At 35.5% G+C, this 8,763-nt stretch overlaps 2 long non-coding RNA genes across 9 annotated transcripts in view; one reads left to right on the top strand and one right to left on the bottom strand.

The window, feature by feature from the left end:
- Window positions 1-4,726: 4,726 nt before the first annotated feature.
- LOC143679217 (uncharacterized) lies at window positions 4,727-7,451 on the bottom strand. The gene is made up of 3 exons (XR_013173598.1): window positions 7,402-7,451; window positions 4,988-5,067; window positions 4,727-4,785 (listed from the first exon to the last, which is right to left on the bottom strand). It is a non-coding gene; the product is annotated as an uncharacterized LOC143679217 (long non-coding RNA).
- The window catches only part of LOC143679216 (uncharacterized), an 89,815-nt gene continuing 85,783 nt past the window's right edge, over window positions 4,732-8,763 (top strand). For all 8 annotated transcript variants that reach the window (XR_013173594.1, XR_013173595.1, XR_013173592.1 and 5 more), the window contains exon 1: window positions 4,732-4,829. This is a non-coding gene — a long non-coding RNA (uncharacterized LOC143679216). The remainder of the gene's footprint in view (window positions 4,830-8,763) is intronic.

Raw genomic sequence — 8,763 nt, 5'->3', positions numbered from 1 at the left:
GACCTAAATAAATGTTTATAAAAATTTATGATATAAACTCTGTGTTCATGGGAGACTAAATATCATCAAGATCTCAATTCTACCCAAACTGATTCAGAGATTAAGCACAACTCCAGTGAAATTTCCAACAGCCTACTTTGCCAAAATTGAAAAGCCAATTACCAAATTTATTTGATTAGGTAAGAGGCCCTAAATAGACAAAAAACACCTTGAAAAGGAAGAATGAAGTTAGGGGACTCATACTTTCTGACTTTAAATCATACTACAAAGTTAAAGTGGTCAAAACAACATGATAGTCATAAAGGCAGCTATATTGACCAATGAAATCAAATTGAGAGTTTGGAAATAGACCCTTACATCTATGGCCAATTGATATTTGTCAAGATACCAAGTTCACTCAACTGGGACAGAATTGTCTCTACAACAAATGGTGTTGGGACAGCCAGATATTCACATGAATAAGAATAAAAGAGGTCCCCTATTTCACACCTAATACAAAAATTGACCCCTAAATATAAGAATGAGGATCATAAAGCTCCTAGAAGAAAATAGTAGGGAAGCATCTTTGAAATCTTATGGTAGGTAATGGCTTTTAGGCTCTATTCCCAGAGCCCTAGGAATGAAAGAAAAAAAATAGATAAATGGGACCTCCTCAAAATTAAATGCCTTTGTGCCTCAGAAAATTTTTCTCATGAAAGTGAAAAGATAACCTACTCAATGAGAGAAAATGTCTGGGAGCCACATATCTTATAAGGGCTTAATATTCAGAATATATAAAGACATCCTAAAACAACAGAATAAAAAACAAATAACTCAATTTAAAATGGGCAAAAGACTTGAAAGGACATTTTTTTCAAAGAGTAAATACAAATGGCTAAAAAGCACATGAAATGATATGCAACCTCACTAGCTATTAGGTAAGGGCAAATCAAAACAATAATGAAATATTTCACACCTACTACACTGGTCATTATCACAAAACAAAAAAACAAAAAGAAACCAGAAAACTTCAAGTGTTGGAGGGGAGGTGGAGAAGTAATACTCATTCCCTGCTAGTGAGAATGTAGAATGGTGTAGCCACTGTGGAAGGCAGTTGGTCAGTTCCTCAGGAAACTACATACAGAATTGCCATGTGATCTGGCAGTCCCACTACTAGGTGTATACTCAGAACAACTAAAAGCAGGGAATGAAAAGCTATTTGCCCACCAGTGTTCATAGCGGTATGATGCACACTCACAAAAAGATGGAAGCAAGCCAAATGCCCATCAACTGGTGAATGGATCAACAAAATGTATATTCATGTGATTAATATTATGCAGCTGTAAGAAGGACTAAAGTAAAGATACATGTGCCAACATCGATGAATGATGAGGAAAATAAACCAGACACAAGAGGAAAAATTATTGCATGATTTCATTGATATGAACTAATTAAAGTAAGCAAACTCACTGAGTTGGTATCTAGAATGCAGTTTCAAGTTGACAGAATAGGGGTAAAGAATGGGGGAGCTGATGCTTAATTTGTGCAGAATTTCTATTTAGGTTCATTGTAAATGTTTGAGAATAGATAGAGGGGATGGTAGCACATTATTGTGAGTGTAATTAATAGCACTGAATTATGTTTGTGAATGTGGATGAAATCAGAATTTTGAGTCATGTGTATTACTAGAAGGAAAGTTAGGAGATAAAACGGAACTGTAATACATGGTCATTCCTGTTGTGAACCATGGACTGTGGTTAACAGTACAAATCTAAGAATGTTCTTTCATGAATTTTAACAAATTAATGACACTATTACAAAGTGATAATAATAAGGTTGTATATAGGAGAAAATGCATTTAATATAAAATATGGACTATAGTTAACAGTAATATTTTAATATTCTTTCATCAGTTGTAAAAAAGGTACCACATTATTGCCAAGGAATATAGGGAGAATTGTATTTTTTTAGATGACTTTTCTAGAAGCCTACAACTTCTCTGATTTACAAAAAAACAATAATTTTTAAAAAGTATGCTAAGTGAAAAAAACAAGACACAAATCACTACATATTGTATGATTCCATTTATATAAAATGTAAATAGAATTAAATTTAATTTATATACAGAGAATTATGTAATGTTAGGGAAGGATAGAGGAATTGAGAGGTGACTCCTAAGGGGGTATGGGGTTTTTATTTTTGGAGTAATGATAATGTTCTAAAATTGATTATGGTGATGAATGCACAATTCTGATAATAATAAAAGCCATTGTACACTTTGGATGGATTGTATGGTTTGTGAATGTATCTCAATGAAACTGTTTAAAATAAACAGACTTTGAACCAAAAAGCCATAAAGCAAGTCTCAAAAAATCAAATGACTGAAAGCTAATAGGGCATATTCTTGGACAACAGTGCAATTACAAATAATAAAAAGATAACTAGAAAATCCCAGGCTCTTGGTAATTAAGAATTAGCAGGTGTCAAGGAAGAATCATAATGGATTCCTGGGGGGTGAGATTTTAAAATCCTTTTTAAAATGACACTAAGACCAGAAGTCAAGATGAGAATACAGTAAAAGATAATAAAAATGAAAATTTCTTTATGGCAAAATGAACTTTAAATAAGTTAAAAGATAAAGATCCACTGGGTAAAAGAATAGTACCTTATTTAGCATATAAGGAATTCAAATCCACAATATATAAAGAGAACCAACAAATCAGCAGTGGAAAAAATTATAATCCAATCCAACAGGAACTTCCATTCAATATGATCAAACAAATTACAGAATTAAATGGTAAAATGATCAGTAATCATGTGAAAATGTGTTCTACCTCATTATCATAATTTACAAACAAAGATAATAAGATACTATTTTCTAATCAGAGTGGCAAACATTTAGGATTGATATTTTATGGTTACAGACGTGGAAAAAAGAGCATTCTCATACATTCTTGGCAGAAGAGCAGAATAAGATGGTTTTCAGATATTCATGAGTAAAGCAAGATGTTATATGCAAGAATGACTACAGCATAATTTATGAATGAAAAATTGGAAACAATCTACACCTAGCTTATTAGATCTATGATACAGTTCTATATTAGAGACATAGAGATTTCCAAGATAATGCTGTAATTTTAATTTACTTACACCTTGTTTTCGTTTCCTAAGGTCACTTTATGTAAATTCCATGAAATCAGTCAGGTTAGGCAATGGGAATTTGTTTTCGTTTATGGTTCTGTGGCCAGAAAAATGACCAAATCTGTGGTATTCTGGGGCTGACTGCTGTTCACTCTTGGTCCTTAGCTTGTTACTTAGCTGTCTCTCCTGGTCTCTTCCAGGTTCTGTTTTGATGTCTTGCTTCTTGTGGCTTTCTTTCTTTTGTCTGGATTTCATGTTCTTATAATGGCCTCCAGTAATAGGATTAAGACCCATTTTGACTGAAGTATTTCACATCTTCTCTGAAGGACCCTCATCAAAAAATTTCCTATGTACATTGAGTTCACACCCACAGAAATGGATTAATTTTAAGAACATGTTTTTCTGTTCTTTTTTTCTACAATTCCAAACTATCACAATTCTCATAAAATTCCCATAAGGTAAATACTAACACTGTCTTCATTTTAAAAATTTAGAGAGGCACAGAGATGTCAAGTAATTTTCCCAGTGTCACAAATCTGTTAAATTAAAGAGAAAGGATTCCAACCCACGTGGCTTGGTGTTCCTCCCAAATTTTCTCAATTTCTCACTTCATTCTCTTTTCCAATCTCCTTCATTTTATTCCCCCTCCCCATGTTTTAGTAAATTTTCAGTCTAGTTAACAATTTAATGGAGAGAAAATTGGGGTGTGTAAAAGGAAATGTTTCTCTCTTGCTTGTTCCCTCTAGCTTTATTGTCTAAAAGACCATGAGATACTTTTGTAAACAAAAGTTTTCAAAGAGAAAAAAAAGACCCTTCAGTTCTTTTCAACAAGTATTTATTCCACCCTGTGTGCCTGTGGTGGGAGTGGAAAACGAGACATTCTAAAGGCTTCTGATCGGTCTGACTTAAAACAAGTTAAAAACAAAAAGCAAAACAAAACATCGTTTAAAGGAAAGAGAGAACAAGAACGGAAGAGTAAACTCATCCAGTAAGAAATACGATCTTGACCTCTCGATTTGTACTCCAAATTCCTTTTCCTCTCTTCATTTAGGTGATGCACTGTTAGTTTTCATGAGTTTTGGACACTTTGCCCTTTGAAAATAATTGTTTCTATTGTGGTGTCTATTCCTGTATTTCCTCTCTGGTGCATTTTCTCTCCAGAACGTCCAAAACCCATATATTGAATATTTAACAATACAGCCCCCCACTCCGCCCCTACCCTTCCACCCCAGCCCCCACTCTGAAGAGCCACAAGGAATCCTAGCGAAGGCGGCCAGGGGGAGAGTAAGGAAAGCTCGCCTCAGCCCCACCCTGCAGAGCACCTTCAGTCTCTGACTTTCAATGGACTTTCGGGGCAGGCGCAGGGCTGGGGCTTGCACGGCTCGGGTTCCAGACCAAGAGTGCCCGCTGGTTCCGCGTGCGCCGCGAGGGGGCTTCCGAGCGGCTTTGGGAAGCGAGCCCAGACGCGCAGCGGGCCCTGGAGCTCCAGCCGGCTCAGCGGTTCCCCGGACAGGCTCTGCGCCAAGGCGACGGTGCAGCGGCTCCTGCCTAAGTCTGTCTCACAGAACACTTGCTTGGGTTGAGCCGCACCGCTTGACATCACAGAGGGCGGTCCCGCATCACGACAAAAACAGGCTCAGGAATACCTGCCGCTGGGCTAGGAGTCTAAGAAAGGACGATTAATAGAGTCATCTAGCTGTCCTTTAACAGTGAGTATTAATTGGAAGCATATCTGGCGCTGAAAAGTATGCTAGGCACTCCAGAATCCGCAAAGAATGCAAAAGATAGAGGCCGTATCTATACGGCCTCTATATAGATATAGATGTATAGTGACTAAGACCCTTAACTCAGGAGTCAGGCTGCCTACCTTTGAATCCTATCTCTGCTACTTAATGTCTGTAGACTTTGAGCTGCTTGTTTCATGTAGGTGTTTTCCTTGCTTCATTTCTGAAATGAACAATCACTCAAGTTAATATGCAATGTGATTAGAACAGTGACTTGCAATACAGAAAGCACTCAATAAAAATTACTTTCTAGTAAAAACAAGAAAATTTTTACAAAGCCCCTGTTCTTCAAGCTCATCTGGTTTTCCATGTCATTTTATTTATACACAGTTATTTCTGGCATCTTGACATGGCCACTTCCTAGTTCTATGAACAGGCAGTCATTTTCCCACCCATATTAGCAATTTGAGATATGGGGTATGTTTGTTTAGTGCTAAGTATTAGGTGATTTGGAGCCTCTTTTATCTCCCTGTAATTTGCCTATCAACAGAACTTTTTCTTGATACCACCCTAGAGTTTAACACAATTGTGAGGCTTTGGGCAATAAACACTATAAAAAAATGAGGAAATAAAAATAAATGAAAAGGGAAATGAATAGATTTCTGCAGAGGATAGGAAAATGGGATGTAAAATAGCTTGGTTATATTAAGCAGCCTTCAGATCTGTAAGAGTGTTCTAACTGAAAGGAAGGAAATAGTGCTATACATTTTAATAAATTTTCTATTTATAAATTTATAAGCATGTTTATGCTTATCAATTTAGTACATTGTCCAAGGCCAACTTCTGGCCTTTTAGAACTTAAAGTGCAGGTGGAGAAACCTTTCTGAAGGTGCATGAATTGGCTCCTAATATACCTTTCCTCTTCTCCAATGACATCGCCCTCTTTTGTTCTCTGTAACCCTGTTGACCGCTTATTTCCTCCTGTGAGCCAAAGTCCCTCCAGCCTCGGGAGTTTTGTCTGTGTGGTTCCCTCTGTAATCACCCTACTCCCTCCTCCCGCACCCAGTCGGTTAATTCTACTTGATGTCTGAGGGCTTTGATTCTAGACTTCTTTCAGAGATGATTTTCCTGACAGCCCATCACCACCATGAGTTAAATTAGTGCCCCAATTACCCTATCTAAAGCATTATGTAGTTTTATTCATAGCGCTCAGAAATTTGTAATAATATATTTAATTGTATGTCTGGTCCCCCCCCCCACCCTTTGCTCATCTTTGTAGTTCTAGTGCCATGCTGTAGATACATGCCTTCAATCAACATTCCCTGAAGAAATCTTCATCTGAGAGAGCATTTACACAAGTATTTGTCTATATATGCATGTACACATATAGATATATATGCACACACACACAAACTCTCTAACTTGACAAGTATTAAATTTAAAAGCCAAAACACTTTGGTTTGTTAATACTACCAAATCATACTTTCCACTTTCCAGATTTTGTTTTTAACAAGTGTTTGAAAAAAATCATTTGCCTGTCCTAGTGAAAACTAGGTAGCCACAAGAGTAAATTCAATTTCTCGGCTTTTCAGCCTTACACATTAAAGGTATTCTTTTAACAAATGTCACTGAAATTTGACAATTTTTGAGAATGTCCTTCCCCAGTGAAATAAAAAATTTGAGTACAAAGGACACGCACATGAGAGTTCATGTAACTCAGCTTGGCAGTGAGCTAGCTGCATGGCATTAAACAACCATTTCATCTCTCTGAGGTTAGGAGGAAAGCAAACAACTCAAATCTGAGGGGGCTGTCTGAGTTGTCAGGAAAGGTTTTTTAGGAGCAACAGTGGACCCAAAGACTATTTTGTTTTGTTTGTGTTTCTTTATCTTTGTGGTTTACTTGTTAGTTTTATAAAACACTTGATTGCCAATATCTCACTTGTTCCCATTGTTATTCACAGGTTTATTATAAAATATTCTTCCACATTGTCTGTATTTTTGATTTGCTTTCTTGAACCAAAAACATAGGAACATATTTTTACAGGAAGACTTTGTTAGAATGTACTTTGTATTTAGATTTGGCCTCAGTCACACCCATGTCCCTCCAGAGATGTGATAAATCACACATGTGGTGTGCTTTTGTGCAGTGTGCTAAAAATGATCCAAAGCTTTCTCCTCTTTGCCCCACCTTTTGTATAAATACATTTTGTTTTGCTCAGCTTACTGGAACTAAGGTTGAGCAAATGAAATGTTTTTCTCTTTAGATGTTAACTAAATCTTTTTAAAATGTATGGAATTTATCTGCTGACATGAACTGAACAACACGGAAATTATGGCATTGGTGATTCACCTCAGCAACTGCTGAGTTCTCCCTCCAGCTTTCCTCCAAACCTTCCCTTGCCCTATCTAATTTCTCATTACAAGAAACTTAGAATTCCTGTAATATTTTTTCAGAGCAGTCTAGTTATACTAAAATAATTCAGAACATAAACGTCCATCTTGTGGCTACATATAACTGGTTATATTGTGGAGTTTTTGTTTACAAAAAAATACGTACTGTGTTCCTTCTCTTGGCAACTGTTCAGGACTTGCTCTTGAAATGAACTGTCTTCATGACATTGTAGGCAAGGGGAAAATAAATGCACTCTAAGGTTAATTTTTTCATTTAAAAAAATCCTAGAGAAACCTTAGAAGAAATGTTATACTTCTTAGGAAAAATATTGTGTAATTTATGCTATAGTCTATCAAGATCAGTTTTATTTGTGTGTATCTTATATACATAAATATTATTCAAATCATACTTATTAACAGAAAATAAAATTTAATGTCAGTTCCTTGAATTAAATCCTCCAATACATTCCCTGTACATACATTTCATAACATACACACATGTGTAGGATTAAATAAGAACCAAGCATATGTTCTGATTTTTTTCTCCCAAGAAAATCATAAATAAGATAGGTTTCTATCAAGTATGTAATAAGAGTTTTTTCTATTTAATAATTTAAGATTCTGTAGAAGAAAACACTGTAGTTGGAAGAAATGATCAAAAATAAGCATATTTTTTTTCTCAAATGATTTTTAATCTTTATTTTATCTGTGTTAAGATAGCCAAAAAGATGCTTAACTTTCACTACAGTGCCAGCCTTGCTAGAGATATTAGACGCCCTGCAGGACCAGCAACCTTATTTTTCCTTCATGAAGTTTCACGGTCTCTTACTCACTGCTGTACTTATTTCATTTTATTTATAAAACTAAATTAAAGCATTTTAATGGCAATTTATATAGAATTAAGCTGTTTCATTTTCCACAAGCTTTAGGATTCTTCAACACGATTAAGATTCATTTTTGCCATGCTCACAGTAAAGTTTTTAACTCTTCAGCTTCATATATGTAAAATTGAATTTGTGTGCATATAGATGTGTCCATAGATAGAAATAAAGTTTATCTGTATGTAAACATTATATAATATATATGTACATGTGCATCTATACACAAGTAAAAATAAAATGTCTTCAAGACAATGTGATGGCCCAGTGATTTCTATAAACTATTGTAAATTGCATTTCATGAATGGAGAAGCTGTCATCTGTAATTCATATGCTCTTCAGTCTACCTGGCTGCCGGTCTTTATTTTTAATTTGTATGTGTCCCTTATTAAATTTCTGCTGAAATCAGGATCATTGCTCTTGTACCAAAACCTCAGAGATTATGAACTATTGATTTCTTGAATCTTTCTGTTCCTGAAAGATTAAGTATGTGTGCATTTAATATTATTCAGTGTTATCTGTTAAGGTGCCAAAGTGTAATGTATCAGTTCAGGATAGTTCATTAAATCATACTTGTGATGTGTTTTCTTGCTATCTGTTCTGAGGCTGATCCTGTATTGTTTCCAACTTGGACTGGTGTTGTGGGTTGC

Source organism: Tamandua tetradactyla, chromosome 4 (genome assembly GCF_023851605.1).
Source record: "Tamandua tetradactyla isolate mTamTet1 chromosome 4, mTamTet1.pri, whole genome shotgun sequence".
Lineage (NCBI taxonomy): Eukaryota > Metazoa > Chordata > Mammalia > Pilosa > Myrmecophagidae > Tamandua > Tamandua tetradactyla.
Note: the sequence above shows the minus strand (reverse complement) of the source record. Positions and strands in the feature narration are given on the sequence as shown.